Genomic DNA, 17,989 nt, shown 5'->3' with positions numbered 1-17,989 from the left:
TAAGAATTACAGTATATGTAAATATATCATTTTCTATGTGCCAAGCTCTGTTATATGTACTCTAAATATTTTAAGGTGTTAAATCCTCGCAATTCTTTGAGGTATGGGGACTTTTATTACCCTCATTTTACAGATGAGGAAAAGGAGGTATTAAGTCACAATTTCTGCACAACGGAGCTGAGATTTGAACCTGGGAAGTCCCTTCTTTTGATAGATCTTTATGACATCCATTAGGCTACAGAGTTTTAGTTCCAGGTTACAAAATGAAAGAATTATGACCCACAAAGGCAGTAACTTGTTCTGGATCACAGAACTTATAAGTAATGTCAAGATTTAAACTCAGATTTGTTCTAGTCCAAAATATACACTCTTCTATACTAGATTGCTTCTATTTATGGTTCAACAGCAGCACTGATGATATAATACTACAGATAACTAAGATCTCAGACTATGTGATCCACTTCTTCCATACCCCTTCTACCACTTAATAGAGCTGTTTGGCACATTTGTTGACTATAGATTAGAATATGTTTTACACTGATAAGCAAGTAAGAGCTCAAAAATTATTTGTTGCTTTGTCTTGACAATTCTCTTTTCAGTATTCATAGTACAGCTGTGTCTGTTGAAACTAAGAAACTGAATCTGTGACTTTGGAGGATTTTTTTCAGGCTAATATTAAAGCCAGTAATTTATCTATGCACTTCTATAAGTAGAATTAAATAGATGTGTTCCTATATCCCTAAAATTGAACAGGAGGATTTTTTTAACTTTTCCATGAAATCTTCCTTTCCTGTGAGCATGTGTGTGTGTTAGATTATGGTTACTAATCTGGGAGATATTGTTTGATATGTGGTCCAAGTGGCACCCAAGAAGATTTTCTTGGTTAAAGTCATGAGAGTAAACAAGAACACAGGAACATTTCTAAATTGCAAAAAGAAAGAAAAAAAGAAAAAAAAGTATTCCATTATACTGAATGAATTCAACAGACATGAAACTTTTATAATAAAAATGTTTTTACATGAATTTTGGGGGCAAAGGGTATTAAGAAAAGTGACATTGGAATCAAGACACATCTGAACTCAAATCCTAGCTCTGCCCACTTACCAGCTATGTTACGTTGCAGATGTAACTTAACTTGGACTTCAGTTTTGCCTGTCTGTGAAATGGGTTAGTAATATTATTGAGTTGTGAATGTTAAATAAATGAGATAGTAAATATTGAAGCACTTAACATAGTGTAAAACATATAGAAAGTACTCTACTAAATGTTCCACTGCTAGCACCTATCAAGGCACTTCTACATAAATATAGAAATATAAAGCCAGTTTATATAATGATGAAATGCTGAAATTATTTTCATGTAATCTGTGTACAGAAAATATCAAATAGATTCCAAAAACTGTTAGTTCAGGGAGTATCAAGCTTGATCCTTTCCTATTTAAAGAAACATGTAGCCTAGTGCATTTTATAACTGAATCTTCTTTAAAGGTGAATTTCTGTTTATGTGGTTCCATAACTGAGATTTGCTTTGGGAATGGAAATTCATGTTCACTCTGACAGTTTTATATAAAACAAACCCCATATTTAACAGCTAACTAGTTTGAATGACTTATGCTGATATAAATTTATTATTTTTATAATTTATAATTATATAATTTATAATATTATTATAATATATTATAGAATATAATAATATATAATAATATATTAAAATATAGAATAACAAAATATAATTGTAATAAAATTATATAATTTATAATAATAATTTTATAAATTATAGGAAAATTCTACTTTTTTTAAGCCATAGCCTTCATAGGAAAGTATACAGTCAAAGAAAAGTTGCAGATATTTGTTTTGCTTGTTGCATTTTAAGGCACATAATTCATATGAATTGGCTGGGAGGACATTCAGTTAAAAATCAGAAGTTTCAAAAAAAAAAATCAGAACTTTCAGGGGTGCTTGGGTGGATCAATTGGTTAAGTGTTGACTCTTGATTTTGTCTTAGGTCATGCTCTTGGAGTCCTGAGATGGAGCCCGGCATCAGGCTCCCCACTCAGCTGGGAGTCTGCTTTAAATTCTCTCTCTCCCTCTTCCTCTGCCTCCCCACCCCTGCCACTCCCACCCCCACTCTCTTGTGTGTGTGCACTCTCTCTCTCTCAGATAATAAATCTTTAACAAACAAAAAAAAAATCCAGAACTTCCAGTGAGATAATCCAAAAAAATTAGTCTTTCAATTTTATTCATTTGTTTTGTTATTCTCACTTACTAAGGGGTAGTCAAAATGAAGAGATGATGTTTTATAAGACAGCTTTGTCTGACCTGAAGGAAAGAGTTCCAAAGCTAGATTACCTTCTTTGAAATTGATACCTCCCCTTACAAAGTTCATACATAGCCATTCGATCTTCTTCATTGTATTTCCTCATTAGTCCATAGAGTTTCAATCAGTTTCTATATGGCGCCAACTTACACGTGTACATCAATAGGTCCAGTAGCTTATCAAGAAAGTCCTCCGTATTCTGGTGACATCTTATTTAGATCTGACATTAAGTTCATTTTTTTCCTTCAAGCTATTTCTTTCAAATTTCTTGGCTATTCTTTTTTTTTTTTTTTTAAAGATTATTTATTTATTTATTTGACAGAGAGAGATCACAAGTAGACAGAGAGGCAGGCAGAGAGAGAGAGAGAGGGAAGCAGGCTCCCTGAGGAGCAGAGAGCCCGATGCGGGGCTCGATCCCAGGACCCTGAGATCATGACCTGAGCCGAAAGCAGCGGCTTAACCCACTGAGCCACCCAGGCGCCCCTTTCTTGGCTATTCTTATTGACAACACAAATTTTCAGACCTTCAAACTTAAAATCTTACATTCATTTCCTTATTTCTTATCCTCCCATAGGTAATCAGGGGTTAAACTTGTTACTTGTTATAGTTGTTCTTTATTGTGTGCTTCAGATATGTCTCTTTTCATTTTTAAAACTGCCCATTTAACCCACGCTCTTAATTGTCAAGTTTGTATTCTAGGCTCTTATATTGCATTGCATTACAGCCTCTCGGTATTCTCTCTAGCCCTCATCTTGTCTTATCCTTTTCCCACCATTCTACACAAAACACAAAATACTTTTCTTCACGCACTCTATAGAGAAGTATTGCTAGGTGAATAAGGAACACCTGATTGACTAGAAAAAGGGAATTTTTTTTTTAAGATTTTATTTTTATTTATTTGACACAGAGAGAGAGAGGTCACAAGTAGGCAGAGAGGCAGGCAAAGAGAGAGAGGGGGAAGCAGGCTCCCTGCTGAGCAGAAAGCCCGATGTGGGGGCTCGATCCCAGGACCTGGGATCATGACCTGAGCCAAAGGCAGAGGCTTAACCCACTGAGCCACTCAGGTGCCCCTACAAAAAGGGAATTTAAATGGAATCTCCTTTCCTTTCAGTGATTCTACCTTGAAAGAAAGAAGAAGAGCAGAACCTTCAGGAATTGAATCACAAGACTTGCTAGAAAGGGACTGATAATATATAATAGACATTGGAAAGATAAAAGGATACATAAAATTCAACTTTTGCCACCCATTCTTTCCCTTTTTGCCTTCCACATACTTCAGTTGGGAATCTTTATATGTGCAGCATATATTTTGTGTTATCCTCATTATTACAAAGTTATCTAAGAGGCTAGGTGAGCTGACTGACAGTCGGGGGAAAAAAAGGCAATCTATTCTGACTGCAGTGACTAAAGGAGTTCAATTCAGACCAAACATCTTACTCCCATTTAGAAGGTCTTCTACTACAAGCCCATTACCAGTTCTTTTCCTTTCTCTCTACTGTCATATTTGTGTTTTCTGTTCCTATCAAATTATCAAAGCCTCCTGGGCAATGAAACATCTATTCCTGCTCTGCAATAGTTTTTGTGTATTGCCTTATCTCTAGTGCCTGGAACAGCATCTAGCACATGGCACATAGTGAACACTCAATAAATCTTTGACGAATGAATGGTTCTTTTCTCTCTGGCAAAATCCATCACTACTTTAAAAATTTTTCAGAAAATATGCCTATTCCAGTAAACTTCTATCCATTATCAATCTAATTTTAAATCACTTCATTTTCCACTTCCCCTTAACAATTACTTATAATTTGTATTTGATTAAGATACTCTTATTATGTTACTTTTTAAACACTCCCAAATCCTTTTTACATATGCTGTATTTTCAAAAAAACACCTCAAATTCTTGGGGCACACGGGTGGTTCAGTCAGTTGAGCATTCAACTCTTGATTTTGGCTCAGGTCATGATTTCAGGGTCCTGAGATTAAACCCAACATCATACTCTGTGCTCAGCAGGGAGTCTGCTTGAGATTCTCTCCCTCTCCCTTTGCCTCCTCCGCCCTACCACTTGCACTCAAATGCAGCCTCTCTCTCTAAAATAAATAAATCTTAAAATAATAATTTTAAAAAACCCTCAAATTTTGTATATTATATATGCTGCTCAACAGTGCCTCAGGTGCTGTGGAAAGCTAGATACTCAATAGATGGGCAGGCTACCTCCTTTTAAGACATTCTTGGATCACTGGGATCTGCTTTGAAAGGGAGTTTAGATACTAGATAGTTTCTATTTTTTGGTATTTCACTCCTGTATTATGTGACTTTCAGTAAAATCATTCCTTCAGTGCTCAATTTAAGGAGAAATTAAGGAACCATTTCCTAAAGAAAAAACATTTTAAAGTTATACAAGTATCTATATGCTGGTACATTGCTCTAGAAATATTTAAGGTAATATAAAAGTTCTGGACTGGTCAGTTTGAATCTCTTCTGCCCTTTTTTTTTTGTTGTTATGGAACACTTCATGAAATTGCCTGTCATCCTTGCACAGGGGCCATGCTAATGTTCTCTGTATTGTTCCAGCTTTAGTACATGTGCTGCTGAAGTGAGCACCGAATCTCTTCTTGTCATTTCCACAGAGATGTCCATGCAGCAAAGAAACTGAAATAGTATTATGTGGAAAATATCACCAATCCTAAAAAGACCCCTGATTTCTTCAGAGAGGAAACAGAGATATCCTGAGTTTTACAGTACTTAATCTACTCCTTAGTTGTCTCATGAAGGAATTAATGTAGTAGAACACATTACTGAGGTGTCAGAATAAGAATCCACAAAGTCTAAGACTATTTTCTATAATGCATTTTTGAATAGATTAAGAGTCATGCTCTCTCCACTTCCTTCTCCATCTACACTGTCTTCTGGCAATAAAGTTGGGCAACCTGTATAACAAAGCAGTTTCTGAGGATGCCAAACTAATAGTTTCTGAGTCACTCCCATTTCTTTCTCTGTGAAAGTCTACAACACATGGGTTACTCTATATATTTCCCCCAAATCCCAAAGTGTTAGGTTGCCAAAGAAAACTTATCAAGTAATATTACTATTTGCCTTCATGTAATCATTTTAAGTAAATACAAAATCAGACATTAACATGAAAATATCAAGCCACAGAATTGAGTTTTAGTTTTACTGACGTTTATATATCACACTCCCTGTTTATGATTTCAGAAGTGCAGCCATGCAGTGCTTCTATTAAAAATTGAGTGAGAACAGTTTGAGGATTACAATGACAACTTATCCAAAGGGTGGGGGGGAACACTAAACTTACTACTGCCTTCACTGGTGGAATTGCTATCTTTGTTTAATATTTTTCAAACATCATTTACTAATAGTGTAGTTAGAAAGGGGAACTTGGTAGTCTTGTGTCCCTGAAACACACACACACGCACACACATATATAAGGTATGTAAGGGTAATACTTGAAAAAATTTGTTTTTTTTTCCTCCTTTTCAGATGTCAGTTACCAGTTTGTTATGAATGTAATTCTTAAATGAAAGCCTCTTTATTTATTTGTTCTATCTGAAGCATAATAATGAGTTTATTTTTTGGTGTCCACTTCAGATTTTTTGTGGGTGTGTGTGTGTGTAAAGAGAAAGAGAGAGCACCCAAGTGAGCAATAACTCTTAGTCAGACATCCAAATCCATGTTCTCCTTTCTTTTTGGCCACATAGATAAACTTATTCCCAACCTCCCTTGCAGGCAGGTGTGGGCATGTGACCAAATTAGAGCCAATGGAATAAGAATGGCTGTTATACGCACTACTTTTGAGTCTCCTAAAAAACTCTTCTAATGGACTGGAATAGAAAAGACCCCGCAAGAGACCTTGGAAGTCGAGTACTGAAAGCCTAGGTAATAGAACACCTTGGAAACTAAGTACTGAACTTCTTGTTTATTTTAGCAAGAAACTTGATTATAGCAAATATAATTTGAGCTATTATACATTCTGAGATTGACCTGTATGGCAATTAGTTTACCCTAATTAATTTAATATACAAAACTTGTATTTGCAGTGTCCCTATGATGCACAACTCCACTGGGCACTATTTACATTGTAATGTATGTAAATGGCATTTCCTGAAGCAGGATTAAGAAGCTACAGGTATGTATACATATGGATATACATAAATCTACATCCCAGGAGTTATGCAACAATGTAGTTCTGCCAAACTAACTCCAGCTACCCTCCTGGTTTTTATTGTACACAAGCATCGATTTGTATAATTTTGTATCTGTGCTAACAAACTGAGGTGGAATGCATCATCCAACAAGAATCTTAAGGGGAAAATGTATATTTTGGATACAAATCAGAATTTCTTTTTAGAGAGTGTTAGGATCCCTCATTTGCCTTCACCCATTCCAAGCTTACTGCTGTTGAGTAATAAAAATTTTCTGGGTTTTGCTTTCCTCATCTGTAAGATTATGTGACCTCAAAGATCCCATCACTAAAATTCTGCTATAATGTCATTGATATAATGTCAGTTGACATAATTGATATGTCAATAGCTATGGAGCTATTGGTAGAAATAATTGTTGATGTGAGTGTTCCTTTGGATTCCAAACTGATTCTACAGAGGTCCTTAATAGTATCTTGGAAGTTTAAAAAAAATTTTTTTTAATTTTTTAAGATTTTACTTATTTATTTGAGAGAGAGAGAAATCGCAAGTAAGCAGAGAGGCAGGCAGGGGTCGGGGGCAGGGAGCAGAGAGCCCAATGCGGGGCTCAATCCCAGGACCCTTAGATCATGATTTGAGCCAAAGGCAGAGGCTTAACCCACTGAACCACCCAGGTGCCTCTCCTGGAAGTTTTTAAAAAAAGGTATTTAAGGGGCGCCTGGGTGGCTCAGTGGATTAAGCCGCTGCCTTCAGCTCAGGTCATGATCTCAGGGTCTTGGGATCGAGCCCCGTGTTGGGCTCTCTGCTCCGCAGGGAGCCTGCTTCCTCCTCTCTCTCTGCCTACTTGTGATCTCTCTCTCTGTCAAATAAATAAAATTAAATTAAAAAAAAAAAGGTATTTAACTTGCACCAATTCATAATGAAAGAGGCACAAGAGAAGTTCCATTCTTTTCCTAAATAAAAACTACTAAGTTGAAAAGATGTCTAACTCTTATTTTTTAGGGTAATTTTAAAGTGGGTGTCACCTCTCTGATTTCTGTGCTCATGGGTGGAAAAGTACCAATGCAAATGCAGGATGTGGTATCTATTGAAATAATATATCATATCATATTGAAAAAGTAAAAAATTAAATAGCAGAGCATATAGTTGTTCACGGAATTTAGTAGTTAAAGCCTTAAATTTTATTTCTCCTAATTGTATATTTATGCTCCAGTGTTTCAATGTAGCAATAGCTAATAGAGCAAGTTCAGGATTATGGCAAAATCACCGAAGTCATAGTTACCTTTGTCATAATTAACACACTAAATCACATTTTTTGGTATAGCTAACAGAAGTGAATCTTTGCTAATTTGTCTGCAGTTGGGGTTTTAATCTCATGGATTTCAGCTTTGGTTAAAGCTAAACTATACATTATGCAGACTTGATGCAGGCATGGACTTGGCTTTACTTCACATTCTTTTACTGCAGGAAGCTGCAGAAATAGGGACCTTAGTCTGGGATGATGCTGTTTTAGAAAGGAGAAAGGACAGGCTCTATAACATTGTCCAAAGTGGAGTTCTTATATTAATAGAAAGCCATGTAGAGGCTGGAGTAGCTAAGAAGGAATCACAGTGATTTTTTTTTCCCAAACAAAAGGAATAAGACAAAAGAGAAAGCCTATAGTAATATTTTGAGTACTAGTAGACAAGTATAGATTCTAAGGTATCCTTTACAATACTACAGAAATTGGGGGGGGGGATCTTTAGAATAAGGGCATGGATAAGTACATTTGGTATATCCATATATTGGAATGCTGTGCAGATGTGAAAAGCATGTTGTAAAAATACTCAATAACATGAAAAAATGGTCATTAAAAACTATAAATCCTTTATCCCTATTAAACAGGATTCAATCTTATTCCTTTTCATCCTCAATATAAATAGGAGCATAATGAAAGATGTTTAATAGAAAGATGCATAGACAGTGAATTTTAAAACCTAAAGTGATTTTTAGAGTTCATTTAGACAAAATCCATCATCCTGCAAAGGAAACTGATACTCTGGAAAATGAAATGTCTCACCTAAGGTTTCAATCCCTTTAGCACTGCCAGTTGCTGTAACTAAGGTTTTCTTAACTCCCCATATTTGGAATGTTTTACTTTCTACTACAACATGCTACATCAGAGATTGGGTCAGACACAGTAGACAGAGTAATGAAGGGAAGGCCAAAGTCTAGATATCCTAGTCTATCCTTTCTTTGGAGGGGGAGTACAGAGCAGAAGGGGATGATAATGACCATTCATAAAAGACTGTAGAGGTATCTATACAGAGAGATATCTGTATTTCCTAATATAGGAAATTAGGATTCTAATTTGGAAATTAGGAATTTAGGATTCTAAATTTTTAACTTTTTTTTTTTTTTAAGATTTTATTTATTTATTTGACAGAGACACAGCAAGAGAGGGAACACAAGCTGGGGGAGTGGGAGAAGGAGAAGCAGGCTTCCTGCTCAGCAGAGAGCCAGGTGTGGGGCTTGATCCCAGGACCCTGGGATCATGACCTGAGCTGAAGGCCTACGCTTAATACAACCTGAAAAACTCTTGGTGTAGAACCCAAATCATTTCTTTGTCTCATGTAATCCTGGTAGTGGAAGTGCCTATATTACAGTTTAGGACTATTCATTTTTTCACCTGCTTTTGTATCCCTCTTCCACTAGAATATATCTTCCAGAAGGACAGGCCTATATATTTTGTCTGTTGACTCCAGTGCCCAGCAAGTGTTTGACATACAAAGTATTTGGTGAGTGAATGAATAATAGCTACTAAGAAGCAGTAATCTTGTATTAACTTAGACTAGATTTCTTCTGGATAGTTTCTCAAGTTTTGCAGTTCCATCACCAGGTTCATCTAATTCTAAAGTTAGAATTCTAACTTAAATTAGTTCTAATTAGTTAGAACTAATTCTAACTTTAGAATTAGATGAACCTGCTTTGTTCATATGCTCTGTATTTCAGCCTGGAACTGTTTAAATTGTTAACTGTTTAAAGTTAACTGTTAAAACAGAACTGTTTTATAGTATTAGTTTAGGCATTCTTAAAACTCTTGTGCCAAATCTGCGGTTTGGAAATAACCTTGGCCTTTTTGGCAATTTTATTTAGATTTCCATCCACAGATGAATGTGTACATCTGTACCATGAATTAGTGGTGTACATGTGAGATTAAACTGATGATGAGTCAGGAGGCAACACTGTTAGGTAAGCATATCTGAAAATAGGAAAAGAGAGATGATGATACCTTAGGCTGAAATAAGTATATATTTAAACTTACATCCTCAAAGTAAGTGTAAGTTTTGAACCTGACAAAAACAAGTAAATACTTTGAAGAGTGGGTTTTTCCTTAAAGGTAAGATATTAAAATCAAACCAAAACAATGAACCCAAAAGTAAATATTAGTCTCAATTTTAAAAGGTAAATTTTTCTCCTTAGACTTATTTTCAGTATAAAAGGTGTAGAAAATTAGGAAAAAAAAGATTTTTATAGCAAAATTATAATATAATTTTATTAAAATTGTTATTTATTAAATTTAATTTATTAAAATTATTTAATTTTATTAAAATTATTTATTAAAAATTTATTATAATTATAATTTTTCTATAAAAGCAAAATTAAGATTTGCTATAAAAGCAAAATAGAAAATTAGAAAAAAAAAGATTTTTTTATAGCAAAATTTTTACCAGATGAAGAGTCTTAGAAAATATTGGCCATTTAAGCTCATTTCTAGGAATTTGTCCTAACTTGGGAAATAACTTGAAATGCTAAAACAGACTTAAGCATAAAAAAGTTCATAGCAGCATTACTTATAAGAAACTAAGGAAAACAGCTTAAATGAGCTGGAAATACTACTCAAATACATAATATCATGCAGCCATTGAAAATGTTTTTGAGGACTTTTAAATAACGTGAGGAAGCATTTCTGGTATATTGTTATGAAAAAAGGCAGTATACTCAAGTAGTTTAAATCTCTTAAGCTTAAAAAACTACGTGGAAATATGTCAACCTCTTAGTCAGCTGACTGTACATAAAAGAACTACTGGTTATGGAGTATCCAAAACAAATACTGATATATCTCCTATAAATTGTAAAATGGTTTAATATAGTTTAGTAATGATTTTGACTTAGTAGCTTCTCATTATGTTCATGGATGATGAAGATGGTTAGAGTAAGGGCACCTCAATTAATTTATCAAGTTCCTTGAATCTGTCAGTTAGGTAGCACCTCTCCCACCAAGGGTTTAATGATATATTACAATGTCAAAAAGCTGTCCCTAAAAATTCCTCTTAGTTTGTGCGCTGCACTTTTGCAAACTATTGTTTTGTACTTCAAAAAGAAGGGTCTCTTGTGTGCTAATTTATTAAAAACACAAAAGAGAGATAAATTTGTTCTTACCTTATTTATTTTGGTCAGCTGTGAGCTTCAGTAAGATTCTGTTATCTGACGTCACTAGCAAAAAGGTTTCTTGTGGAAATAACTAGCAATAGTACTTACCTTGTAGGCTTGTGTAAGTGTTAGAGGTCATGTATGTAAAGTTCCTAGCATGCACTGCACACAGGCATTCGGTAAATGGTGGCTCTTATAATACTATATAATACTACTGTGACACCTTATTGTTATATTCCTATATATAGGGTGAGCTGAAAAAATATGAAGTGCAATCTATTTAAAAACATTCTAGGGGCGCCTGGGTGGCTCAGTGGGTTAAAGCCTCTGCCTTGGCTCAGGTCCTGATCCCAGGGTCCTGGGATGGAGCCCAGCATCAGGCTCTCTGTTCAGCAGGGAGCCTGCTTCCCTTCCTCTCTCTCTACTTGTGATCTCTGTCTGTCAAATAAAAAAATAAAAATCTTAAAAAAAAAAAAATAGGGCGCCTGGGTACTTTAAGTTCTTGTAATGTTTAAGAAAATTAGGGGCATCTGGGTGGCTCAGTGGGTTAAGCCTCTGCCTTCGGCTCAGGTCATGATCCCAGGGTCCTGGGATTGAGCCCCACATTGGGCTCTCTGCTTGGCAGGAAGCCTGCTTCCTCCTCTCTCTCTGCCTGACTGTCTGTCTACTTGTGATCTGTCTCTCTGTCAAATAAATAAATAAATAAATAAAATCTTTAAAATAAAATAAAATAAAAACATTCTAGACTTCCACATAAAGATGGGGAGTAAAGGCAGACCACAAAGTCTTCCTCTCCAAATATCTTACAATATAGGAAAAGCAAACAACAGTAAAAATTCCTTTAAAAACAAAAAATGTCTATAACCTAAGCCAGTGAAGACCAAAATAATACTATTATTTCAAAACCAATACATTTGGAATACCGAGAAATGAAATATGCCTGGAAATCAAATTCTCAGCAAAAAGGAAGACTCACAATCCCAACACATTCCCCTAGTCAATTCATTCTTCTATTCTTGGTGATTACACCTCATCTCTGCTACTAAATCTCTCATATTTCCCCCCTCTTTACCCCAAACTCTTGTTTGTCATAAGAAAAACTCATCTTTCTCACACCCTATTTATCAACCTCTCTTCTTCTGTACTTAATACTGTTTTTCTTTATGAAGGATCAGCTATCTCTTCTCTTAAATAAGGCACACTCCCTAGCTGTACCCCCATTCTATGTTATCTTGTAAACCCAAGGATTGTGTTCCTGTGATTATTTCCTCCATTTCCTGCATCCTCATCTTCTCTCTCTTTACTGGATTATTTTAATCAGTAAACATACTATAATGTTTCCCATTCTAAATGTACCATCACCACCTTTCCCCCTCTACTTACTGAGTGAGCCCATTTTTCTACTCCCCTTTATATAAAACTTTTTAAAGACTGTGCTTGCAGTTTCTACTTCCTCGCTTTACATCATCCCTTCAGTCCATTTCAATTAGGATTACTGTTTCCACAGTCCCACCTAAACTGGGCTTATTGAAATCACCGATTAACTTCTTGCCACATCATTTTCCTCTTTTCAAATGTTTGGGACCGCAGGCATATTCCTCACTCCTTTTTTCCTTCTCTATCAACATTTATTTTCCCTTGGGTCATCTCATCAAGTTTTTTTTTTTTTCTTTTTTAATGTTGCAGATGTTCTAAAATTTGTATTCTATCCCTCATATCTCTGTCGAACTCTGAACTTATGCCCAACTGCCAACCTAGGAACTAACTGCACTCAGATGTCCAGCAAGGACTTCACAAGTTAACACATTCAAAACCAATCTCTTAATTTCCTTCTCCCCCTCAATTTACTTCTCTCCAAGTCTTCCCCTAGGTCAATAAATGACATTTTCATCCCTTTGCTCAAGACAAAAATCTAGAAGTCATCCTTAATTCCTTTCTGTGCCAGCTACTAAGCTGTTATCTCTTAATTATGAACCCTTCCACACTCATAACCTTTTGTCCTGATAGGATGGGACTTTGCAAACTACATTTCTATTCTGGCAACTGAATGCTTGCCGCATTCTGTTAATGTGTATTAGAGAAAGACTGAAAGTCAAGAAGAGGGGGAAAAGAACTCTCTCCTTGTTATCCCTCTGCACATGTCTGGGTTGTCCCAGTTATGGATCTTCACCCTCACAGTGGCAGTCAGCTCCAAATTTCAAATATTTCCCTAGAACCAGCTCCAACATACCCAACATACCCTGTCAGAGGTATCCGCAGCAAATGAGCAACAACCTGTCTTCGAGGCCAGGGTTCCAGCTCTGCTGAGTCTCCCCTTCTAGCTTCTGGGTTCTAAAAACTCCAGGCCTTCCTTGTGTTTATCGAGTTTTAGGTATAGTGGGCTGCTTCTTGAAGTTACTGTCTTATTTTAGTGCTCCCTTTTTGCATTTTCAGTTCTACAGCACTTATCTGACCATTCTTTATACTCGGTTATTGCTATTGAAAATCTTAGGGGCAACCGGAATTACTCTGAAGCATACATCATCTCCCCCCTTCTCATTACACTTAGAACAAAATTCAACTGCCTCACAACCCTGATCTGATCTATCACAACCTGTGATCTGATCTATCCATTCTCTGGTCTCATCTCTCACCACTTTTTGGTTACTCATTTGGCTCTAATGATTCTGTCTTGAACACACCACTTTCCCACTACAAGACCTTTGTATTTACTCTTTTCTGCGTCTGGATTGCCCAGGTCTTTCCCTGGCTTCATTCAGATCTCTTCTCAGGTGTCATTTTACACAGAGAGAGGCCTGCTCTCATGTTCCATTTAAATGCACAATTCCTTCCCCCATCCTTCCACTTTCTTATGTGGGGTTCTTCATATTCCTACCTGACATTGTTACAAGTTTATTTATTTCTCCCACCCCTATCGTTAACTAAAAGCTTTATCAAGGCAGAAATATCTTATTTACCACTGGTGCTGGTACTCAATAAACTCCAGGTGACAAATGAATTTAATAAATTGCAGTGAATGTAGGAGAAAAGTAGACCAACGTAATTGCAAAGAAAATCATGTAAGTGAGACAAAGATAACACAATAAATCTGATTCATCTTCCTGAGTACATAATACAACAAATGAATCAGAAAAAGCACATAAAGATGTAACAGAAGAGAATTTCCACAAAATAACGAAAGAACTGAACCTGCAGAAAAATAATGGACACATAATATTCAGTAACTGAGGCATATCCTGGTTAAGCTACTAACCATAAAGAATGAAGGAAAAACTTCTCAGACCTCCAGGCAGAAAACTAAATAACTTATCAAGAGGGAGGAAATCATGCTGGCCTTAGACTTCCTCTAAGCAATATTCAAAGCCAGAAAACAAAGGAAAAACGTCTGTACAGTTTTGAGGCAAAGCCAGCATGACCCCAAACTATAACATTTAAGTAAGTGTCATTTGAGAACTGATGAAAAAGGCAAACACAGCATCCATGGATCCATGTAGAAAAAAAACAAAAAACAAAAAAAACTAGTGAAGAGCAGATAACTGATTTATCAAAATTAATAACTAGGATATTGAGAATCAAGCCATGTTGTGAGCACTGCATTAAGATACAGATCAAGACCAAGTGATCAAAGAAATTAGAATTATGAATCAGAAATAAACATTAAAACCTTGACTTTGTAAAAATGATGATGTAAAAATAAGTTTTTCATGGCAGAGTCTGTTAGCATTTCTAAATTTGAAACATAGATTAAAAAAAAAAGTCTCCAAACTCCCATTTAAATTTCAGGTATTTTAGAAAATAAGATCTCTTGTGGTAAAGAAACATTTTCCTAAAAGTTCAGCAATTCCTTCAGTTATCTTACCACTACCAAATTAAAATAATTTTAAATTTAATACTTTTTAACTTAAGTGTAATGTACATATTCTGATCTTAAATATGATCATCTTATTTGTATAAAGGCACAGAAATGCCTACCATGATGTTCATTTAAAACTGACGGTAATATCTAGGATCTGAGATTTTAAAATGTTCCTGTAAGTTTCTATATTGTTTAAAATATTTGTAAGTGAACATGTATTACTTTTATGAACATTTGTTACTTTTATAAAAACACTATTATACACAACAGTGTGAATATACTTAGTACTACTGAACTGTACTTTAAAAAATGGCTTAAGATGGTAAATTTTACACTATGTGTTTTTTACTACTATTTAAAATAAAAAATTTTAAACATAGTGTTATAAAATAGATCCAGCCATTATAGCTTTACAGATAAATTTTGACTATGCTAAATTTTTCTTAAATCAATTTTACCACCAAAGGCTACCTCTCAGGTTATGCCATTCACAGAATATTCTCCACTTGCCTATACTTTATCTAATTTAATTTTAGAAAACAGAGATTATTCACTGGTAGACATTGTTACAAGTATACAAAATGAAAAAAGTACTTATAAAGAATAACTTATATGATGTGTTACTTTATGAAATATCCTAGTGTAAGAATGTAAATATATGTCATTTGACTTACATATTTAGGAGGAGATCTTTGAATTTTAGTGGTTTTTTTTCTGATTATTAAGATAATTTGTGCTCATTTTTTTTTAAAGGTTTTATTTATTTATGACAGATAGCTAGCACAAGCAGGGGGAGCAGCAAGGCAGAGGGAGAGGGGTTCAGTGTGGGGCACGATCCCATGACTGAATCACCCAGGCACCCAATTTGGCTCATTTTAAAAAAGAAAAAGCAAAAATTATCATAACCACATATAACACACTGATATATTTTCCCCCATCCTTTGTCTATGCATATAAATAGGTGCATTTTCAAGTAAATGAGGAGAAATAGTTTTATAATCTAAAAAGTTTAACTGTGCATTAGATTACTATTAATATTTTTCTGTGGCATTAAGTACTTTTAGATATCACATAATATTCCATTTGATTGATGTACCATGGCTCATTTAACAACTGCTCTACTGTTGAATATTCAGGTTGTTTCCTCTGTATAGATGTAGTGAGTATATATATAAATCTTGACTTCGGGGGCGCCTGGGTGGCTCAGTGGGTTAAAGCCTCTGCCTTGGGCTCAGGTCATGGTCTCAGGATCCTGGGATCAAGCCCCATATCTGACTCTGCTCAGCAAGGAGCCTGCTTCCCCCTCTCATCTCTGCCTGCCTCTCTGCCTGCTTGTGATCTCTGTCTGTCAAATAAATAAATACATGAAATCTTTAAATTAAAAAAAAAAAATCTTGACTTCGTATTTATTTCTTTAGGATTGGTTCCTGGAAGTGGAACTACTGTATCAAAGATCTGGACATTTTTAAGACCCCAGAAAGGTAATACAGTATAAAATGTGACTGTAAATGTGAACACATTCTTAGCAACATTAGCTATTAACACTTATTTTCAATCTTTGTCAATCTGATGGGGAGACTCCTTTTATAATTTGATTTGATAAAATTGCATTTTTGCACATATATGAATAACTTTACTACCTCAAGGACTTAATATTCTTTGTCTTCTCTATGATGCTACTCAGCTGGTGAAGAAATGTATTTTTTATTGACTTTGGCAGTATTTCTTTAAAAATATATTTTGAACACATACAAAGGTGAAGAAAAATAGCATAAGGAAGGATCCAAATTATTTTACTTAGTAAAAAAAGGTAAGATTGTGTATTTTTTTTTTTAAGATTTCTTTTATGTATTTATTTGACAGAGAGATCACAAGTAGGCAGAGGGGCAGGCAGAGAGAGAGGGGGAAGCAGGCTCCCCCCTGAGCAGAGAGCCCGATGAGGGGCTTGATCCCAGGACCCTGAGATCATGACCTGAGCTGAAGGCAGAGGCTTAACCCACTGAGCCACCCAGGTGCCCCAAGATTGTATATCATTCTTAATGTTGTGGTGAATAGAGCATTATTACAAATAGCTAGCAATATCATGTTTTATTTATTGAATTTCTTTATTGAAATCATACTGAATTTATTGCTTAATGTGCCATTTTCATTATAGCACTTTCCATATTGTTTCCTAAATGCTTATTAGTTTATAAGGTTAAGAAAAACATTCACTAGATAACTACTTTGAAATAATTGCCTCAACTCTGCTTTCATTACCAGTGCCTAGAAACAGACTTGCCTACTTTAATTTTCTTTCATGTTATCATTACTATGAAGTCATTCTATAGATAGGGTAATAAGCATTCTGGCATGCAGAAAAATAGCATCTGTGAAACTATATGGTTGGGGCTGTTCCTCCCTCAGAACTTCATTATGTAATTTAAAAGTGTTTACTTAAGCTCCTTTGGGCTGCCTCCATGGTAGCTATGAAGTCACAGAATTAGGAACAGTTTAGGGCCTGATAACAAAGTCTATTAGTTTAATGTGAATGCTCTGTCTTTTTTTTTTTTTTATCATTGCTGTATAAGAACCTTTAAAAACAAAGATATACTTAATTCATTTTATTTTTTAAAACACATATGCTTCTTCAAAAATCATTAAGAAATACTCAAAACAAAGGGTTCATAAATGTGTGTTTGCTCATCATTTAGATGTACTTATTTTTTAAACTTGTATTCCATACTATGGATTCACAGTATGATTCTGACTCAATATAATTATAAATGATTATGCAAAATGACCAAAATGTGTAGAGGTATTAGCCTTTAGGAAAGTACGAATTATTAAAATTCTATTTCTAAGCAAAGAAAGCACTATTTCTACGTCATAAATGAAATCTTTCTAAGAGAACATCGAAGATATGTAAATTATAATAATACCAGTTTTAGGAGAATTTAAAAAGGTATCAGGTTATAAGAAAAGATTGTTTTATTGTGATTACTCAAAGAAAGGTAGTATTTTCAGTTCCTAAGAGAACTCTTGAGCCTTTGTATCAATCAAGTAATTATGTGTACTAGTTTTAAAGAAAAATAATGCAATGTGCATTGTAACCATGGAAGAAGAGTCATTTAAATTTTGTATTTTAATAATCAAGTGGTATATCATCTTCCAGGCAACATACAAATTTTTATAAAATACCTAAAATCTCAACCATTCCTTTTAGAATCGCTGAGTTTTATGAATAAACAAGCCTAAGTCAAAATC

General features: G+C 34.9%; 1 long non-coding RNA gene and 1 other non-coding gene across 3 annotated transcripts in view; one reads left to right on the top strand and one right to left on the bottom strand.

The window, feature by feature from the left end:
* LOC123925165 overlaps window positions 1-16,569 on the top strand; it is a 38,894-nt gene extending 22,325 nt beyond the window's left edge. For both annotated transcript variants that reach the window (XR_006814922.1, XR_006814923.1), the window contains exons 5-7: window positions 6,062-6,211; window positions 6,373-6,461; window positions 16,162-16,569. This is a non-coding gene — a long non-coding RNA (uncharacterized LOC123925165). The remainder of the gene's footprint in view (window positions 1-6,061; window positions 6,212-6,372; window positions 6,462-16,161) is intronic.
* LOC123925355 lies at window positions 4,812-4,918 on the bottom strand. The gene has a single exon (XR_006814962.1). It is a non-coding gene; the product is annotated as a U6 spliceosomal RNA (small nuclear RNA).
* Window positions 16,570-17,989: the final 1,420 nt, after the last annotated feature.

Source organism: Meles meles, chromosome 14 (genome assembly GCF_922984935.1).
Source record: "Meles meles chromosome 14, mMelMel3.1 paternal haplotype, whole genome shotgun sequence".
Lineage (NCBI taxonomy): Eukaryota > Metazoa > Chordata > Mammalia > Carnivora > Mustelidae > Meles > Meles meles.
This window is presented reverse-complemented; position numbering and strand designations above follow the sequence as displayed.